The sequence below is a fragment of the Magnolia sinica genome, chromosome 11 (genome assembly GCF_029962835.1).
Source record: "Magnolia sinica isolate HGM2019 chromosome 11, MsV1, whole genome shotgun sequence".
NCBI lineage: Eukaryota > Viridiplantae > Streptophyta > Magnoliopsida > Magnoliales > Magnoliaceae > Magnolia > Magnolia sinica.
The window spans coordinates 39,480,717-39,500,602 of record NC_080583.1 but is presented as its reverse complement, the minus strand read 5'-3'; the positions used below and the strand labels follow the sequence as shown (position 1 = coordinate 39,500,602).

General features: G+C 40.1%; 2 long non-coding RNA genes across 2 annotated transcripts; both read left to right on the top strand.

Annotated features, from left to right (window-relative positions):
• Positions 1-3,922: 3,922 nt before the first annotated feature.
• LOC131218349 (uncharacterized) lies at positions 3,923-4,957 on the top strand. The gene is made up of 3 exons (XR_009157662.1): positions 3,923-4,292; positions 4,578-4,665; positions 4,873-4,957. It is a non-coding gene; the product is annotated as an uncharacterized LOC131218349 (long non-coding RNA).
• Positions 4,958-5,889: 932 nt separating this feature from the next.
• On the top strand, positions 5,890-6,430 carry LOC131218348 (uncharacterized). The gene is made up of 2 exons (XR_009157661.1): positions 5,890-6,100; positions 6,190-6,430. It is a non-coding gene; the product is annotated as an uncharacterized LOC131218348 (long non-coding RNA).
• The last annotated feature ends 13,456 nt before the right edge of the window (positions 6,431-19,886 follow it).

Genomic DNA, 19,886 nt, shown 5'->3' with positions numbered 1-19,886 from the left:
AATCACGCACTACCAAAAAAAGGTACAAAGGCTACGGACTATGATGGTTATTAGCTACGGATATAAACCATAGTGAATTAGTTACAGATTAAATTCGTAGCTAAAGGATACTAAGCCACCACAACCTAGCTAGAGATGGACGGTCTCACATGGGACTCTATGGGGCCCACTACAATGTGTGTGTTTTATTTAAGTTGTCCATCCATTTTGACAGCCCATTTAACCTTACGAGTCCAAAGAAGGAGGCAAATCAAAGCTTAAGTAGACCACACCATAGGAAATAGTGGAGATTAAGTGCCTACTATCGATCTGTGGTGTGGTCCACTTCGACCTTTAATCTGTCTCCCTTTTTGGATGACATGTTAAAAATAAAAGCTAAAATGAATGGATGAAGTGGATGAACCACATACATCACAATAGGCCCTACAAATCCTTGGAAAAGACCGTCGTCTCTAGCTCCACGTAGGTAGTACCAAATCCACGCCCAAAAAAATGAGCCTGCGAGTTTTTCTTATTATTCTCGCGGGCTCAAGGTTTTCGTATACCGCCCTTTCTCGAGGGTTTCTCTATCCCTCTCTCTGTCTCTCCCTTTCAATCTCTTCTCCTCCAGACGTTGAAATTCCAGGCCATCAATCTCCAAATCAAGGTTTTCCACATTTTGACGGGAAGAATTTCTAAGGTAATCTCTCTCTCTCTCTCTCTCTCTCTCTCACTCCTCCTTTGCATCTTCTAGCGAATCAGAGAGAAATCCTGTAAGTTTTGGTTCCGTTTCTCAAACCTCAAGCTTTCGCTTGGGAAATCCAGTAATTTCAGAGAAAACGGGGAGAGAGGTCTTCTTCCAGGAGATTTTTAGGGTTGCCCTTTGCAATCTTTCTCCGATTGATCCTGCAAAGGTGAACACAAAATCCAGGTCCGTTCTCATCGCTTCCTCTTAATTTGTTGAAAATTATCCTATTTCCTTATCTATGATTGATGAATTTTTGGACAAATTGATAAACAATCCATAATCAATATACATTATTTAGTCCATACGATAGATGTCCACAATATCATTGTACTTTTCATGATGTGTTTAAGAAAATGCCATTGCTCATGATGTGTTTGTGAAAATGCTCATGATCTTGGATTCTACAATTGCATTTCTAGGTCTCACTACCTTCCTAAATCATGTTTCATAGTCAGTTCAATAGTTATTCCTAATGAGTAGATATCTTTCTGTAGGTATTCTTTCTTACTTTTGGATATAATCACTTTTGCAGAGTGCAGAGAGGTTGTACATGATCTTGTGCATTGAGGTGTGTTTCACATGTCTTGAAATCATAGAGAAATGCTTATTTCAGTTAATAAGAAAACGTGTCTACAGGTATGATTTATACATGATCTTGTGCTTATTCAGTGAATCAGAAATGCATCTACAAGTATGATTTACACATGATCTTGTGCTTATTTCAGTTTTATTATTACTATTTGGTTATTAGCATTGGAATATTGGCATCAATTGATCTATCATTGCCTCTTTGGGATAGCTATGTTGTGCATGTATCTAGTTGTGATGCTAGTTGATGGGAGTTGCATATAATTTTTCTTTTTTAATTGAATTTCTACTCTGATGTTTATTCTTTTATGTATTTGTTTAAAACAAATTTTGAGGTGTAGAGAGGTGTGGCTTTCTAGCATTCTTGATGACTTGGACCAAAGAAATGTTTATGAGTACTTAAAAGGAATGGTGAATTGTCATAGGATGCATCTTTTTGATGTTGTTAATCAATATAAAGGCATATTCTCCAATGATACATCTAGAAGTGAAGAGAAATATGATGGTGGCCTTCTTTTTAGTTGGGCTATGCATCAAATTACTTCTCACCTGAACATTTTGAAGACCATGCTCCCTAAGATTACTAAAGGTGGATCACTTTCAAATATCCTTAATCAGTGCATGGTGAGAAGTTCTCCTTGTTTTTTTACTCTACATGGTTTTTATGTTTCCATGCACCATGAAGTACTCTTTATCAGTTGTCTTTTTTTTTTCTAATTGATTTTTCTATGGTTTTTCTATGATGCTTTATTCTATGGTTGAGGAAATTCATGTCTGCTTGAATTCTTTGATCAATCATTGTCTGTCTTTTCCATTGTGTATCGTCTAGGAACTCAAACCTAACATCAGATGGTTGAGATGTATGGATCCTTTTAGTTGGTCGTCCCTCTTAGGATTCTAATCTTTATCATCATGTTACTGATTAGCCTATTATCCCTTTTTTAATCCTTTGTAATTTCATGTATCACCTTTTAGGACTAGTATCCATCCTAAGAAGCTTTTGGGCAGAGTAGATAATGTGATTTTTGCTCCCATTTTTATTGATGACACTTGAACCTCTACATCTTATTCCTTGAAATGAGCAATTATTACTTACCTGTGTATTTCCAACAGCAAACCTGAGGCTGATGTTGAAAATCAAACACCCCCTTAGTTAACTAGGAAAGAAGAAAATGCCTTAATTGTGAGGTCTGTTTCACATTTATTGAAATGCCTTGATTTGGACAGTGAAAATCAACCACCTCTTAGTTTCACATTTCCTTATTGCAGCATGTGCGCCTCATCATCTTACTTGTGAGGTCTATTTTTCTTTCATGATAGGCCAAGTGATCAAGGGATGCGATCAAGGGACCAAGACAATGAAGAAGGGTGAGAATGCCATCAGAGTAAGTATTTGTTCTTAAGTGCCTTAGCTTTAAGCTCCATGCTTGTCTTTTTTGAGGTCCTTTATTATCCAATATGTCTGAACATGCGCTGACTTAGCATTTAGCTTTAATGAATGACTACAGATAATGTTTAAATTAATTCTTCATTTCATATACCTTTACCTTGTAATAGAATGTGCCTTGAAGCTTAAGTGTTTGGATTCTTTTTTACCCTTTAAGTTTTAAATACCTAGAAAGAGTCATATCATTAAGCTTTGTCTTGCTCGTCTTTTCTATGTTCATTTTTCATTACTTTTATTAGTCGTTTACAACCTATCATTTGGTTTGCTTCCCTACAGAAGATCAGTTTCAACTGTATAATATTAGTTACAGTGGTCAAATCAACTCTATTTTACCATTAATCATTTCAGTGGTTTTAGTTATTTTCTAATCTTGTAGTATATCATATGAGAAAGAATCAAGTTGTTAAATGCTAATCGAAGGTAGTTATCAAGGATATGCCCACCAGTAATCGCACCTCTCAGATGATTATGTTCATTGGTTGGAGAATTTTTGCCCATTGAATGCCAACCGTTACCTTCTCCTGACTACCCATTGGTAATCTGCCGGAATCCTCCAATTTATGGCTATGATCACCAAGCTGTTGTCATTTGTTGGGTAAGGTAGGCCCCAACAGATGAAAGGTCCATATATGCATTAATTCTATTTGGTACTTGATAAAGATTCAAAAATGTTAAATTCATCATCCTCTACTTTTAATCCTGATACTACAATGAACAAAAACCATCTTTGGACATACTTTTTTTTGTTGCTCTTAGTTGATTGATTCTGCTTCTTCTCCTTCTTTTTTTTTTGGTGGACCTTATGTGTCATAGGAATGGTGATGCTGGTAACTGTTCTCTTCAAAATAGTTGCAACATTAATACAGGTATTTCTCCTCAAAATACTTTGTGTTACAGTTTGTATAAATGAGGGCCATTGTTTAGTGATCCAAACCATTGATATAATGGGTAATATTTTGCTTTCTATGGTTGCATAAAGAAAATAGCAGCATTTTCTTTCATAATCGTACAAGGCAGGCACCCATTTTCCATGTTGGGATATTAATTAGTACAAGGTTGTGTTTTTCTGATTCCTAAATGTCAAAATGGTGTAAGCAAATCAATGGGTTTGGGTTTAAGGACTGCAAATTTAAAATGCACAACTAGATCATTTTTTTTAAAAGTCAAGTAATTAATTTTGACCATCCATGGATAAACTTTTTATAAGAATTTCATAGTTGTGTGTTGGTGTGGTAAATGTTCTTTCTCTATTTCGTAGTTGCCTACGGTTGGACTATTCCAATTATCTTGAGCCAAAAGCTCAATTTGCCTACCCTTTCCATTTTCTTCTCATAGTTTTTATGATTTCTATTATATAATTTCCTTTATAACCAGTTCATGTTCGGTCTCACTTCTTTTGTAGAATTTACTCACTTCCTCATGAAGAGGTTTGTTTAATCTAATTTAACTATTTAAGTACTTCTCATTGCAGGGTGTAGATTATTTGAACTGTGATAACTATTACCATGATGGATCAAAGCCTTAATACAGGTACCTTTTCTCAGAAAATGAGTTCCTGCTATGTATGTTTCAAGTCTAAACAAAACTTATAGTCAAACAAGTGAAGTTGGTAGAAAATGAGTTCCTGTTACCATTTTCCATTGTAGAATAATCAGGTCTGTTCTGTTAGGTTATTCTAAAGATTGGTTGATTAGTATTAGGTGTATCTATCTTCCTTCAGAAGAGTTGCCTCAGAGTATATCAACTTTTAGAACTTTTGTTACTCTAGATCTTGATGGGAATGCATGCTAATTTGTGCTAGTAGATTCTTTGTAGGGAGGTATAAATGCAGCCTTAGGAAATATGATTGAAGATGATTGGAGGTGGCATATGTATGACACTGTCAAAGGAAGCGATTGGTTAGGTAATGCATTCAGGTGATAGAAATTTCCAACTTTGGCATTCACTTGCATGGCATGTTCTTTAAGTCCTTGGTTATTTGAGTTACAATGAGAAATCAAATTTTTTTATGCTTGAAAAGGAAGGAGACAGGTAAAATAGTTTCGTTCTTGTTTCTGGTATCTTGATGTTTGCTACAGAGCTAATCGTGTTTATTTAACACTACTTGTAGATATTTGAGGGGCAGTTGGGTTTTGTACTTAAAGTCGCTGCAGTCATTGTGGGGATTTTAGTATAGAGCTATAGGGGATTTATAGGTGCCGATTAGCTTTAAGTTTTCAACTATCTTGTGCCATTTTTGTGTGAATGTTGCTGATAGGAATTGGATATGAGATGTTTTCTTAGTTTGAGTGCAGGGTTAACAGCTTAGTGGGTGAGGCCCTGACCGTGGGACCCACCTTGATGTATATGTTGTATATACACGCTGTTCATCTATTTTGCCACACAAGTAGGGATTGAATTCCCACCATAAAAAACTTCTTGGGGTCCATGAAAGTTTGGATCAAGCTACTATTTGTGTTTCCCTTCGTCCTGGTCTGTGTGAACTTATCAACAGGTTGGATGCAAAATAAACATTATTGTGGATCTAGGAAGTTTTTAATGGTGGGTGTTCATTCACCACTATTTTTTTGTCGTGTGGTCCACCTGGGATTTGTATCTGCCTTAATTTTTGGACCATGCTCTAAAAAGGGATGGTGAAATGGATGGATGATGTGGATATACACCACATACATCAAGGTGGGCCCCATGGTCAAGGCCCCACCCACTAAGTTGTTACCTCTGCCTCACCTAATCCATGTCCATGTCACATGTGCAGTAATGACATGGGGCATGGTACCTCCCATGCATCCAATGGCACTCTATCTAGTCCCTTTCTGGTTACTTGAGTGTGAATTTCACACAATTTTGCTTTGTGCACTACATCTTGACTCATGTGTTTATTATCTCATTTGAATTTTCTGTTATCTACAGAGTTTTTCAATGGTAGTGGTCTGAATGGAAGTGGTAAAAACAATGTCATAGATGCAATGCTCTTTATATTTAGGAAATAAGCTAAGCAGGTAAGCTCCATTTATATGTGGGAGTCTAATCAGGGTCGACATTATTGGTTTATCGAGTGCTCAGAAACCTGTCGAATGGACTGGTTTGACAAGTTTTAGAATTTGATAAGATTTCACATTGTTGACTTAGTTTGAGTCAAGGAGGTAACTTGATATTTTACTTTGAGACATGTTAGTCATCATCCAATGATCGTTGCATGCCACTGTGAAGGTAGAGGATGAAAATTTTAGGGAGACGATTATCTGAAAAGGAAATTTTGGGGTTGTTCAATCCAGCTTGATCCTATTGGTCTTTTAACTCTCGAGTTTGATGATGGTGAAGTTTTTCAGTGGAGCAAGGTATGAAAATCATGAATGAAAATAGTAGCATTTGTTTCCTCATAGGGTTCAAGCTAAATTGTGTATTTCTTTTTTATTTTTTCCTTCAGGTCACAACTTCCATTTACAACCTCACTTTGGGAAAGCTCTATTGCGATCACTATGGTACCATGCGAATAGAAGGAAATTCTGAATATTCGTGTAAGATAAAATTCAAGGAGCAGTCGATCATAGACCGAAATCCTCACCAGGTGATTAATTCACTATGGTACCATATGCGAGTGCACACAGACTCACCAAGATTTGTATTTTCAGTATTATTGTAATTGTAATTGATTGAATGAAGGATTGTAATTGATTCATTATTGAATGAGTGTAATTGAATGAATGAATGTTATGCAGGTGGTAATTGAATGAATAAATGATTGTAAATTTTTTAAAATATGGGAAATAGCTACGGATATTGACCGTAGCTGGTAATCTGACAACCATATTACTACGGATCCATCACTACTTTTAGCTACAGCTAATATCCGTAGTTATAGGTAATTTTGGCTACAGAAATATTTGCTACGGATTATATCTGTAGCCATTGGAATCTATACCTACGGATTAAATCCGTAGCCATAGGTTTTAGACCTATGGCTATGGCACCTATGACTATAGTCGTGCTACGGACTAAAACCGTAGCCATAGGCCTTTAGTTACGGCTCTTATTCGTAATCTTTGCCCAGTTTTTTGGTAGTGATGTATCCTCAATCAATAATCATGGCAAGCACAAATCATAATTCCATATTCATTCAAACATTTCAATAAACACATGGAATGCACTATATTCAACATAGTTCATATATATGTGTAATATACGGGAAAGATCACATCTAAATACATGTGACAACATTCAAGTCAGTCATAAATCATTAACTGACATTGAAAGCCTTGAAAACCATAACCTAAATGTTTATAGTCTACGCCTTTCGTCGGTATGCTGATTACAAACTCGGTTAGTACACTACTCCTTTGTTTACGGCACAACGGTTACCTATAACATGAAATAGGTTAGTTATTTCACTGATCTACCTATTTGGATACCTAAAACAGATTAGGGTTAGGATTCCTTATCCAAAAATGGAGTCGAAATCACCAGTATAATGACACGGAAGAGGGGATTCAACACGTGGAGTGGCGGGAATGAATCCCAGCAACAAACCACAACTCTCTCTCTCACTTCTCCTCACTCTTTCCTTCTTTTTTCTCTCTTCTCTCTCCTAGGGTTTAGGGAATTCATATGGAATGAGAGAGGGGTGGGTTAAGGCCCTATATAGGCCAAGAACTAATGTCAATGGCCCTAGGGCCATGGTATACTTAGTTTATAGCCAAAGAGTGGCTGTTTCGGTCCAACGAAGCTCATCTAGAGGTCCATTTCCTACATACGGTCCAGAGAAAGTTCTCCGGCAATGGATCTATGCTAAGTTAAAGTTTCGGTCTGATCGGATTTGTAGATCGATCGTGGAGGACCAGTTTCAGTTCAACAGCTATCGTCACTCGATCAGGGCCACATGTCCACTAACCTGTGTAGGGACATTTCCCTGATCCATGGGTATAGTTGGGTCAGATTCTGACAGTTTGAAACCTTAATTTTGGCCTGCAAGTGAACGACCCAGTTCACTTAAGTTTGAGTTCATTTTCTAAAGATATTCACGTTTCTCACACACTTCACTCAAGGCTCAAGTTGTGCGTTTCTGGATACTATCTGAACTTGATTCCCGAGATGCTTGTCAAGCCCAGTAAGGCAGTCATAACCGTATAGTTTCGCATTAATCGAACTTTCGACGGGCGATCCAGGTCTGTTACGATGTTTCAAGATGCTCCCAAGAGCAACTGGGTTTTGAGATTGATCCTAGGTTTCTAGGTAATGTAGAGTTAGTGATTCTACTAGTTTTAGGTCTTGCAGTTCATATAAAAAGTGGTTCAAGCTAATCTACTAATTAATTTAGTTTAGTACTTAATTAATTTTCGTCTAATTTCTACATATTTTGATCCTTAGCGATTTCTGCCTGAGGTGGTACTCGGGTCTTTGTATGGATTTTTTGAAGATGTTACAATTCAACAAGGTGGGCTCAATGGCTGGAGTTTAGAAATCTGTACAGCTTAGTTGGCACATACATATGGTGGACCCGATATGGTAATGAGGTCCATGGTCCTAAAAAAATGATTGCACAGTGTATACATGTCACACTTCATCATGATGGGCCTTACAACTTCAAATGGACTGCATGGTTTACAAAACATTCAGCAAGTTGGAGTCCTTGTTGGACGTCTAGTCCACCAACGTTTTGGGCCTACTGGATGTCTAGAAGATGGACTATCTGGTTGAAATACATAACTCATGGTGGCCCATACATGTCACAGTGGGCTTCACTAGATGAACAACATGGATATAAGACATACATCAGGATGAGGCCTACTGCTAGACGGTCTGTCTAGCAGCGTCCCACCCCTACTGGACGTCCCAAATGGATGGACGATGGGATAAAACATTACACAAGGTGGGCCTCACTTGCAGTTGTCCCACCAGAAAGTGGCCTCGTCCAAGTGGGCCACAAAATGGAGGAACAACATGGGTACAATACAAACATCAAAGTGGGTCCAACATCTTGGACGGCCAGCCCTGCTGGACGCTAACCCTGCCTGGGCGTTGGGCCTGCCTCTGGGTTGGGCCCAGGACCTACTGGACATGGGGAAATGGATAGACGATGTTTGTACATGCACATACAACAAGGTGGGATCCACTTCAGTGGGCCACCCTTCCTCTAAAGATCAGGTTGATATTTATATTTTCCCATTGTCCAAGCCTACTGGACCGTCCAGCCCTGCTGGGCCCACACCAGCGTGGCCTTCCATGGATGAAAGGTGTGGATTCAATCATACATCAAGGTAGGGTCCACACATCAGTGGCCCACCCTACTTCCATTAGGAAAAATCGAGCTGCAATTGGGGATATCTCTCCATCCAGATGGTCCTGCATGATCAGCCAGTCATGTAAGTCGACAATGTCCAGCAACACAGTCCATTTGCTGGACTGAATAGATAAAACATATACATTACAGTGGGGTCCATATGGTGGCCTGCTGAGCTAGAAAAATCAAGCTAATATCCGTGTTCTCTTCCCCATCTGAGCTTGTGTGACCGTCCATCCACACAGGCCTAGAAATGGATAGTAGCTGGGCCATTTGCTGGACAGTGGGCGTCCCCACTACTGGACTGTTTGGATGCAACACATACATTATGATATGGTCCACCTGGGTGGGCCACACGGCCCCCAAACTGAACTGGTATTTATGTTTTTCCCATGCATGCAAAACAGGCCAGCAAGGTGGGCCAGCCTGCATCCAGAAAACTGGACAATAGGGCCGTCCCACCTACTAGATGGTTTGGATGTGTTGAGCACATCAAGTGGGCCACATCATCGGGAAAAAAAGAGGAGAGAGACGGTTGTGGGAGGGGCTCCGCCACTATGAGCCCCTCTTACATTACAATACATGCATGCCATCATGGTGGGCCATTAGCCACACCTAGGGACCAAGATGGAATCCCTACCATTGATTGGTAGGTCCCACTTGCCCTCATGCAAGAAAATGGACAGATCTATCCTGAGAATGCACCCACCTTTCCTTCTTCTTCCTCCCTTGAACTCTTAAGCTCGTAGGGTGCTTCTTTAATGGTGGAGATGAAATTACTATGGTTGGATTGGGTGGGATTTAGCTAGGAAGAGGGCTTGTGAGATGGGTTTTTTTCTCTCCTCTAGCTTGGACGTCCAAGGCCTCTTGGTTGCAAATGAGGAAGAAAGGGAGGGAGAGAGAGGGTATAGGGAAGCAATTATGAGTTTATAAGGTAATCATGGTGTTGTAAGAGAGCATGGCATGCTAGTCATCATTACTAGCAAGGCATGGGTGACTAGGGTGATGTCATCCTAAGCTAGGTAGGCTAGGATGATGTCATAGTCATAATTGCTCTTGTAGAGAATTTATTCTCTCTGGAATCTTTGGCCCTGCAAAACACAGTCTATGGCCAGGATTATGCACAGGTCATAACTCCTACTCTAGGTATTGTATTGGTGCATGAGACACGGAGTTGGAACTGCAACGACGATGCGGTTGCAATGGAACAGGTTTCGGGTCGAGTTGACTTAGGTCTATGGGATGCGACTTAAGGTCACTTGTAAACATTGTCTATAGGTTATGGGTTGCTGGAATTCGACGGAGAGAATTGCGGGGTCCTAAGGAACGGTATGATACTAGGACATAGGCCTTACAAGTTTCCCTTGATTTAGAATTTGATTAGGGAATCTTTAAGGAGAAGTAGTTTGTCCATTCCTTCGACTGAAGTTTGGATGATTTCTCCAACTAGGATTGTACGTATTTGAAGTGGATCTACTGAAAGGTCTTTGGTAATTATTCAGGACATTAGATTGTTCATTTAGTACATCTTGAAAAGCAGGTATTGTTGGATAACTTTTCAGTTGTGTGAATGTTGCAAGCACAAATGCCGCAAATAGTTTCCATAGCCTTATCCTTCTTTAGTTCCATGACCTCGAGTTTTCTTGTGAGATTAGCCACTTTAGCATTTATATTATAATATTCTTTCAAAAAATATATTCCACCCCTCTCCTTTGATTGAGTAGGCCTAGAAGTGGTGCTAGGTTTTGGGGAGATATCCCATGATTGTATTTTTTTAGAAAGCTTGTCAAAATAATCCCACACATCATCGACCTCTTTGTTCATGAATTCTCCATTGCACTGTCTCGACCATTTGGCGCATGGAAGAAGTCAGCCCATTGTAAAAAAACCTTGTTATTCACCAAGTTTCAAAACCATGTCATGGGCATGAATTGACAAGATCCTTGATTCGCTCCCGATATTGGAAGAATGTTTCATCTTCCTTTTGGGCGAAGTTCATGATTGATTTTCTAAGGGTGTTCGTTTTATGATATGGGAAATTTTTCTTAATGAACTCCCTTGTCATGTCGTTCCATTTGCCAATAGATCGTGGACGTAGTGAATGCAACCATGTCTTAGCTTTCTCTTTCAAAGAGAAGGGAAAGAGTTTTAGCCCGACCATGTCCTCAGACACATTTGGAAAATATAAAGTGGCTATGATCTCATTAAACTCTTTCATGTGTAAATATGGATTCTCAGATTCAAGTCTATGGAATTTTGGAAGGAGTTGGATCACCCCTGGCTTGATATCCATGTCTTATATTTTCTAGAAAAACCATGCATGAAGGTGTGCTCACCCCCACCAGTTGTAAATAGTCTCATAAAGTACGAGGTGGGGGTGCTTGATGCACCTTATTTTCATCCTGGATTTCCTCAACCCTAGGTTGAGGTGGATTTGGAGGTTGATTGACAGCCATAACTACAGTTAACTCTCTGGATCTCGACTGGTGTCTAATCCTATGATTGATAGATAATCCCTCAACCACTACTTATTCACTCAAGAGACATCGAGTGTTGTCACGGACCCACTTGGGCATGAAATACTCTCAGCCCTTTATTTTAGAATCTAACTTAAACCTAAAAAGAAAGAGGGAAATAGAAAGAAGTTACCAGATTAGAAGTTTCTATATTGGGATCTTGCAAAAGAAGAAAGAGAGCAAATTAGTTTATAAAAAAGAAAAAAAAGGAAAGAAAACTAGTTTCTAAAAACAAATTAGGAAAGTTTCTAAAAATAGAAAGTTAGTTTCTAAAAACAAATTAGGAAAGTTTCTTAAAATAGAAAGTAAGTTAGTTTCTAAAAATAATTTAGGAAAGTTTCTATCCTAGAATTAGAAAGTAAGTTAATTTCTAAAAATAATTCAAAAAAAATCCTAACCTAAAAATAGAAAGTAAACAAACCCTAATCTTAACCTAATTCCAAAACTAGTTAATCTTAAAAAAACACAACCGTTAGTCCCCGATAACAGCATCAAAAACTTGTTCACAACCCCAAGTGTAGGGTCGCGATGTAGTAATAGTCTCAGTGAGACCGAGGTCAAATCCACAGGGACTACTCTTGTGTGTATTCTAAAAGCAACTATTAGTAGAACTAGAAGAAGATGTGAATCTAAATATGAAATTAAATGAAGCAATTATGAAGTGTTTAATTAGAAACTTAAGAATTCAAAGGTGGAAAATAGGGTTTCCAAGGATCCACTTATACTAATCAAGGTGATACTATACTTAATTCAAGGAACACAATTGGAATTAGAGTCCTATCCTATCCAATTGGAAGATATCTCAATAAAACAAAATCTGAACTTCCATTGACCTAATTCTCAATGGATGAGAGTTGTGAGAATTGGAAGTGATTCCATCACCCAGCCATGCCCAAGAGATAATGGCAAACAACAGGATATACCAATCCCATAATCAATCATAAGAGAATTATGAAGAGTAGAAGGGATTCCATCAACTAACCATGACCAAGGGACGATGGTGAACAACAGGATTTTCTAATTTCCCAATCTCAAAGCATGAAAAGAAAATACTCAAAACTATTACAGATCTATTATAATTTGAGGCATATCAAACCATTAAAAACTGAAAGTATTACTTAAAGATCAAATCAGAATCAAAGAGAGTTCAACATAAACATGAATCAAAGTAGTAAAAACATCCCATCATGCTACAAGCTTCACCTCTTAGCCCTAGCTAAGAGGTTTATCCAAACATAGACATGATTGGATCTAAAACCCTAGAAGAAAGAATGAAAACTAAGGAAGAAAGGAAGAAAAATGCTTGGCGACAGCTCTCCACCATTGTGCTTCACTCCTCCAAACCCTAGATGATTCCCCAAGGATGCCCTGGGGTCGCCTATTTATAGTTGGGGTGCTCCAAGCTTCAAACCGACTTAACGATTCCGGAAACCACATCAAATTTAAGCACTCCGTGTAACTTCTGCGTAAGTTTGCGCAATCGTTTGATGACATCGAACTGCCTTTGATCTCATTGAAAGTGCCTTGAACTTGTGCTTTTTCTACATTGTTGTAACTTTATTTGGACTGTGTAACCTTCTATGTCATTGAACCTACCTTCGATGTCATTGAAAGGTGTTCGAGGAATCGATAATGCGTCCAAAACAGTCCAGAGAGTTAATTCAATTTCTTCAATAAATTCGATGCCATCGAAAAGGTCTTCGATGTCATTGAACATATCTTCGATATCATCAAGGAGGACTTCGAGTAATCAAACGTTGTACCCAATATGTCGAGCAAGTTTTGTAAAAAATCCATAGAAAATTCGATGTCATTGAATTGACTTCGATGCCATCGAGCAAGGCTTCGAGTCATCAAACAGGACATCAAATCATCGAGAAATTTCTTCAATTTGTCCAGGAACCAACTCGATTTTCATTTATAAATTTGATGTCACCGACCGATATGCGATGTCATCGAACGGTGATCGATGACACAGTCAATGTGAATTCTGCACTTGTTCTTTCGACTTCTTTCCTTCTCCACTTGATTTTCTTGAATCTTGGAACCTTGGAATCTTCAATCTTTGTCTCCTAAGATCTATTCTTTGCCTTGGTGATCTTTGAGCATCAAATCCATGCTTTTAGCACCTTTTCCAATCCAAGCCCTTAAATTCACCTTGCAACACAAACATGAGTAAAATTAGACATTAAGTAATATCATATTCATAAAACCAAGATATCAATGGGGGATAATATGCAATAATTGACCCTTAACACCCACCAGTGGACCCTCCTGAGGACCTTATCAGGCTAACCACAAAAGGGGCAAGTGCATAAAACCTCGAGAATTAACGGTAAATAAAGTTGAATGGACGCTTACACAAGTCGTAAAATGATGCCAACATAGACGTAGCTAAACCTAAGTGCAATCGAGACTTGAACCAAATCTTGAAAATTTGTTCTACTTGAAACCATATGAATAAACCAAATGGGGGCTAGATCGAGCATCGTACGTTCATTAAGCTCGAAACTATAGGGAATTGTTCATCCAACTAGGCTTGACTCCCATCATGGACAGTAAACCAGGATAGTGATTGGAACTGTTCAACTTAGGGCTAGAGATCGAGTGCTTGAGATGCATGAATCCTCTAGACTAGAATTATAAATTTAAGTAAAACTGGCCTCTCAGCTCTTTCGTGAAGTTGGGGCTCTCCGACCATCGGACTGCGACCAAACTTGAGATACAAGTTAGGGATATTTCCCTACTTGTTTCCTTATTGCCGCGACCTCGATCGATCGCTGATGACTGTCCAATGTAAAGTGGTCCCCCTGATAGATCGAGGCATCTAAGCAAAACCCAATTGTGACAAACCTCCTAGAGTGGGGAACTTTTCCCTTGTCGCGGATGAACCGGTGGGCCCTGTAAATAAAAATCAACCTCCCTCAGGACAAGTCTAATAGAAAAAGGAAGACTAGGGCCATTTTATATATTTTTTGGCCATATATAAAGTCTCATTTAACACCCCCCTCACTTCCATAAGAATTTCTATTACCAAGGGGGAGAGAGAGAGGTGGAGAAAGGGGAAAAGTGAGGGAAAGGAGCTAGTTTAGAGGATCCACCTCACCCCCACTTGCCAGCAATGCGTCCGCACCACGCCGTGTTGTTGGAATTTCTCCAGGCAATGATTTGAGGTGAGTAACAAACCTTTTCATGAAGGTTCTCCCTTAAGAACGAATTGATGAGCCCTTACTAGCCCATCGTCTTATTGTAGGATGTCGATAAGTCTTTTTGTGGGAACTTAGCCTAGGAACGAGCCCCCACACCTAGCACACCACTTCAAGGTGTGGACCATTACCCTTAGGCTACCGTTTATCGAACCCATGTCGTGATTAATGGTTTGTGTAATGAATAAATGATCGCATTCTAACTAGTGTACATTCTTTCGATCAATTACCCTCTATTAATTGCTAATTATGCGTAGTGTAATTTAAATAATTGATTAAATGCTAGAGTAGGTTCAAGTCACTAAGATTGATGCTCATGTAATGTATCATCCTCTAACATATGCATTTAATTTGTTTTATCATGTACAAATTTCAATGATTTGAGTAGTATGTCTACATGTTCGGTAAAATGTCTAAATCAAGTAGGACCTTCTTAATTTATTGTTATGCAACCCCTTTCTTTTCCCAAAATGAGTAATGCATGAAGCATGTTGTTTATCTGTGATTGATTGGCTAATCTGGAAGGTCAGCAAACCCTAAACGCATGAGGGCAGCCCAAATTAGGTTGCTCGCCTGGGCAAATCTGACTGATCTAGTAGTAGAACACGGTCAACCAATATTAGTTGGACTACATAGGATGCGTACACCCAGTGCCGGTTGTGTTGAAGTTCACTCTGGTCATTTCGAATTAGTCCACTAACCACATGTGTTCACCATGTATGATTGCCATAGTCTGAATCCGAAGCACCCTATACCTCTAGGAGGCCCACTATTAACCATCAGTGCAAAATCCATAAGACTCGAGATGCAAGCATGGTGGTATGGGACAATGCACCCGTATTGTCGGCCTACACTGAGGTGACGAGCCTCCTTATAGTGACCACGAGCAAATTTAATTCACGAACCTGCCTATCGTATGTGCTCAACTGAGAGTGATGAATCCAGATGGATTGAGGATCACAGGTACGGGGCCGTCATGGTAGCCTAGGTCAAGCGATCTGTATAGGGCCATTGATTTAACGGCGATGCTTCTACTTCCCCAATTTTGCTGGATGAACGGGCTTAACTAAATACCTGAATAACATGAACATTCACCGCATTGCATTAACTTAGGTTGTGGCGACTTGGGCTAGTGATAACGTGTTAAGGGAGTGTTGGCATTAGCGAATAAGGTGTTGGAGATGCTCATAAGGGAGTATTAGAAAGAGAGGGCATGCATCATCCCATAACCGTATTCACATACATTAATAAGAATACTTAGGAAGTAGGTGTTAAGATGATTTATCGTTAATTGTGCATGAGGAATTGATAATATGTATAATATGATGTTAATGGAACCACTGAGTTAATTACTTACTCCCACTCTGGGACGGTGTATTAAAACACCAACTAGACCCTATTCTAGATGCAAGTACCCTAGAGTTAAATGCACTGGAGGAGGTATATGTGGACTTAGAGGAGGATCTTTCTTATTTTTAGACACTCGGAGGGCCGATGTAAGACGTCATTGGGCCATTGACGGGATCTTAGGGCTTACGCGTTTCATTTTATTTATTTTTTCATTTTGGACTATATACTCATACTCTGCCCAACTTTCGCTATGTACTCTGAACAAATGCGTATATTGTCTATTTTAGTTGAGATGTTTTAGATCATTTACTTCAAAGTATATTGCATTAATTGGTTTGATTTTATGCCCACCGTGATACCCAGCTAAATGTACTAACCTTGCATTCTCATGAAAGCATAAGTGACATCCGGGACCTTAAGAGTTAAGTACGACTCGACCCCCAAAGTTCAAGGTGTTACGGGTTGGTATTAGAGCATGGTCATACGATTGAACTGGACTATAAGCTGAGGACTGACCATAGTGAACATGTCAATGTAGATAGGGTTCAAATTTTAGCAATAAGGGACCCTAGGGCAGACTTTTTGAGAGTGCACACGAGCAAAAATCTTAACTTATAAATTCCCAAAAGGTTAGGCCGTTAGACCATCCTCGGTGGGGAGCAATAGACCATGATGTTAAAGGACCATCCTTGCCCTCAGGGGAGCCACACAACGGGGACCGTGATTAGTTCGAAGAAAATGGATTGAAGACGGAAGGCAAAAAGAAAACTAAGTCCAGGGAAGCCTTCAAGTCTAGGCTTGCTCAGTCGCATCGAGACTTCCTTAGTTGCACCGAGTAGAGTTTAAAGGAGCTCAGTTGCACCTAGAAAACCTCAAGCAATCCAGCCCCTTAGAAAATAATATGACTTAGAGCTACTCAGTCGCACTTAGAAAACCTTGAGCAACCGAGCATCCTCAAATGGGGATTCGGTCTAGACCCACAAGGTCGCACCAAGTACCACTCGGTTGCCCCAAGAAGGGTCCAGAGAGACTCGGTTGCATCAAGAAAACCTTGAGCAACTGAGTAGAGCCTCTAAAAAAATGTGTCCAGCATTACTCGGTTACACCGAGAAAACCTCGAGTAATCGAGCATCCTCAAAGGGGGTTTTGGTCTAGACCCACTCGGTCGCACCGAGTACCACTCGATTGCACCAAGACGGGTCTAGAGAGGCTCGGTTGCATCGAGAAAACCTTGAGTAACCCAGTAGTGCCTCTCAAAAACATGTCCAGCATTGCTCAGTCGCACCGAGTACCACTCAGTTGCACTGAGCCCGACCGTGTATGTGCAGGATTGGGGCATTTTAAAAACCCCAACCCCATTTCTTTTCCTTATTTTTACTCTATTTTCCCTCTTACACCCTCTCTAAACCCCCAAAACCTCTCTCCCCTTTTCTCCTCGAATCTCGTTACTTGCACTCCCTCAATCGGATTAAAAGGACCAAGCATCCTCCCTCTAGTCCTTCAACCCTTTAAATCCTTATGATGGCCATTACCTACGCCATTTCCTCCTTTTTCCTCCCCATCATATTATCATTGATGGGTAAGAAGAGGAGTGCAACTGAAGAAGTGGAGACTAACCACAGACAATGATCAAATAAGAAAGAGGCGTCAAGGGCCTTCACCTTGGGCGGGAGTGTGCCCTGCACCAAGGGTATACCCAAATTCTTGGGGCAAAAGCTATGCTTTAATGCTAGGGTCGATGAGGATATGTTTGCCGACAATGCTGCTCGTGAGTGGATGATGATGCTAGGGTGGGACTTGGTCCCACACTCCACCAAGCAGGCCAATAAGGAAATGGTGTGGCAATTCCACTCTACCATCTGGGAGCCCTGCAGTGAGCCTATAGCTTCAAGGTCGGGGTGGATGGACATGTCCACCACATAGACGTGGACTATATAGCCTATATGATCGGAGTGGGCCATGATGAGGTGGTTGTTTTGGAGAGGGACCCTTAGAGGAAGTACCGTTGGGACAAGCACACAAGGTTCATCTTCACGGATGCTCAAGGTTTTCTCGATTGGGAGCTTCAGGGATAAGAAAGGGGCTTCAGGGTCGGTTGGAGGAGGAGACTCAAACCAAGCTTGTAAAGCCCATGCTCTGAGCATTGCTGTAACACCTAAGCCAAAACGGCACTGGATCCTAGGGTGTCCAATAGCAGACCCACCTAAGCACCCTATTAGGTTGACCACGAAGGGGGCAAGCGCACAAAACCCTAGGAATTACCGGCAAATAAAGTCAAATGGATGCTTATGTAAGTCATAAAATGATGTCAACATAGACTTAGATAAACCTAAGTGTGACTGAGACCCGAAGCGAATCTCGGGAATCCGTTCTACCTAAAACCATTCAAATAAACCAAATGAGAGCTAGATCGAGCATTGAAAGTCCATTAATCTCGAAACTATAGGGAATTGTTCGTCTTACTGGTCTTGACGCCCATCACGAAGGGTAAACCAAGATAGTTCCTGAAACCACTCAACTTGGGGCTAGAGATCGGGTGCTTGAGATACGTGAATCCTCTAGACTAGAATTATAAATTTAAGTAAAAAGGGCCTCTCAGCTCTTTCGTGAAGTTGTAGCTCTCCGACCGTCGAATTGTGACCAAAATTCAGATACGAGTTAAGGATATTTCCCTACTTGTTTCCTTATCGCCGCAGCCCCGATCGATCATTGATGACTGTCCAACATAATTGTGGTCCTCATGTTAGATCGAGGCATCTGATCAAAGCCCAATTGTGATAAACCATAGATCATGGAGTGGAAAACTTTTTCCCTATCATGGATGAACCGGTGGGGCCCTGTAAATTAAAATTAACCTCCCCCTGGACAAGTCTAATAGAAAAAGGGGGACCAGGGCCATTTTATACATTTTTAGCATATATAAAGCCTCATTTAACATCCCCTCAGTCCCATAAGATTTTTTATTACCAAGGGAGAGAGAGAGGTGGAAAAAGGGGGAAAGTGAGGGAGAGGAGCTGGTGTAGAGGATCCACCCCACCCTCGCCTGCCAGTAACACATCCGCTCCACATCGTGTTGCTGAAATTCCCCCCAACAACGATTTGATCTGAGTAACAAACCTTTTCATGAAGGTTCTCCCTTGAGAACCAATTGCATAAGCCCTTACAAGCCCATCGTCTTGTTGTAGGATGTCAGTAAGTCATTTCATGGGAACTTAGCCTAAGAGCGAGCCCCAACACCCGGTGTACCACTTCAAGATGTGGACCATTACTCTTAGGCTACCTTTTATCTATTCTGAAAGTGCCCTGGTTTGTCAATTAGCATGCGTGTTAAGTCAGCTAGACAGAGGAGCCCCAGAGGAAGATTAATCAAGCGTCTGCCTCAACTGAATGTGTGCCTGAACTCGCCACAGGTAAATCTTAGCCTCACATCCCATGTCCCAAAACACTAGGTAATTAAAACCTTTAAAATTGGATAGAACATCCTAGGGTTTTTGGTTTAGAAATTTTTTTTCAAAAACAGGAAAATCTTTAAGTTTTCTACCTTTGTCGATTTATCGATACATGGATTGATAAAATTGAACCTTGTTATCGATGTCCTCGAAGCTCACCCGATATTATCAAAATGAGGACATAAGATGTCTAGCAACCACAAAGATCTCTAGATGGAATTATCGATGTATCGATAGAGGATTCGATATCATCGAAATTTGAATCTCGAGTCCATTGAGTCGACTCGATAAAATCGACATAAGGTTTGTTGTGTCTAAAGTATTAC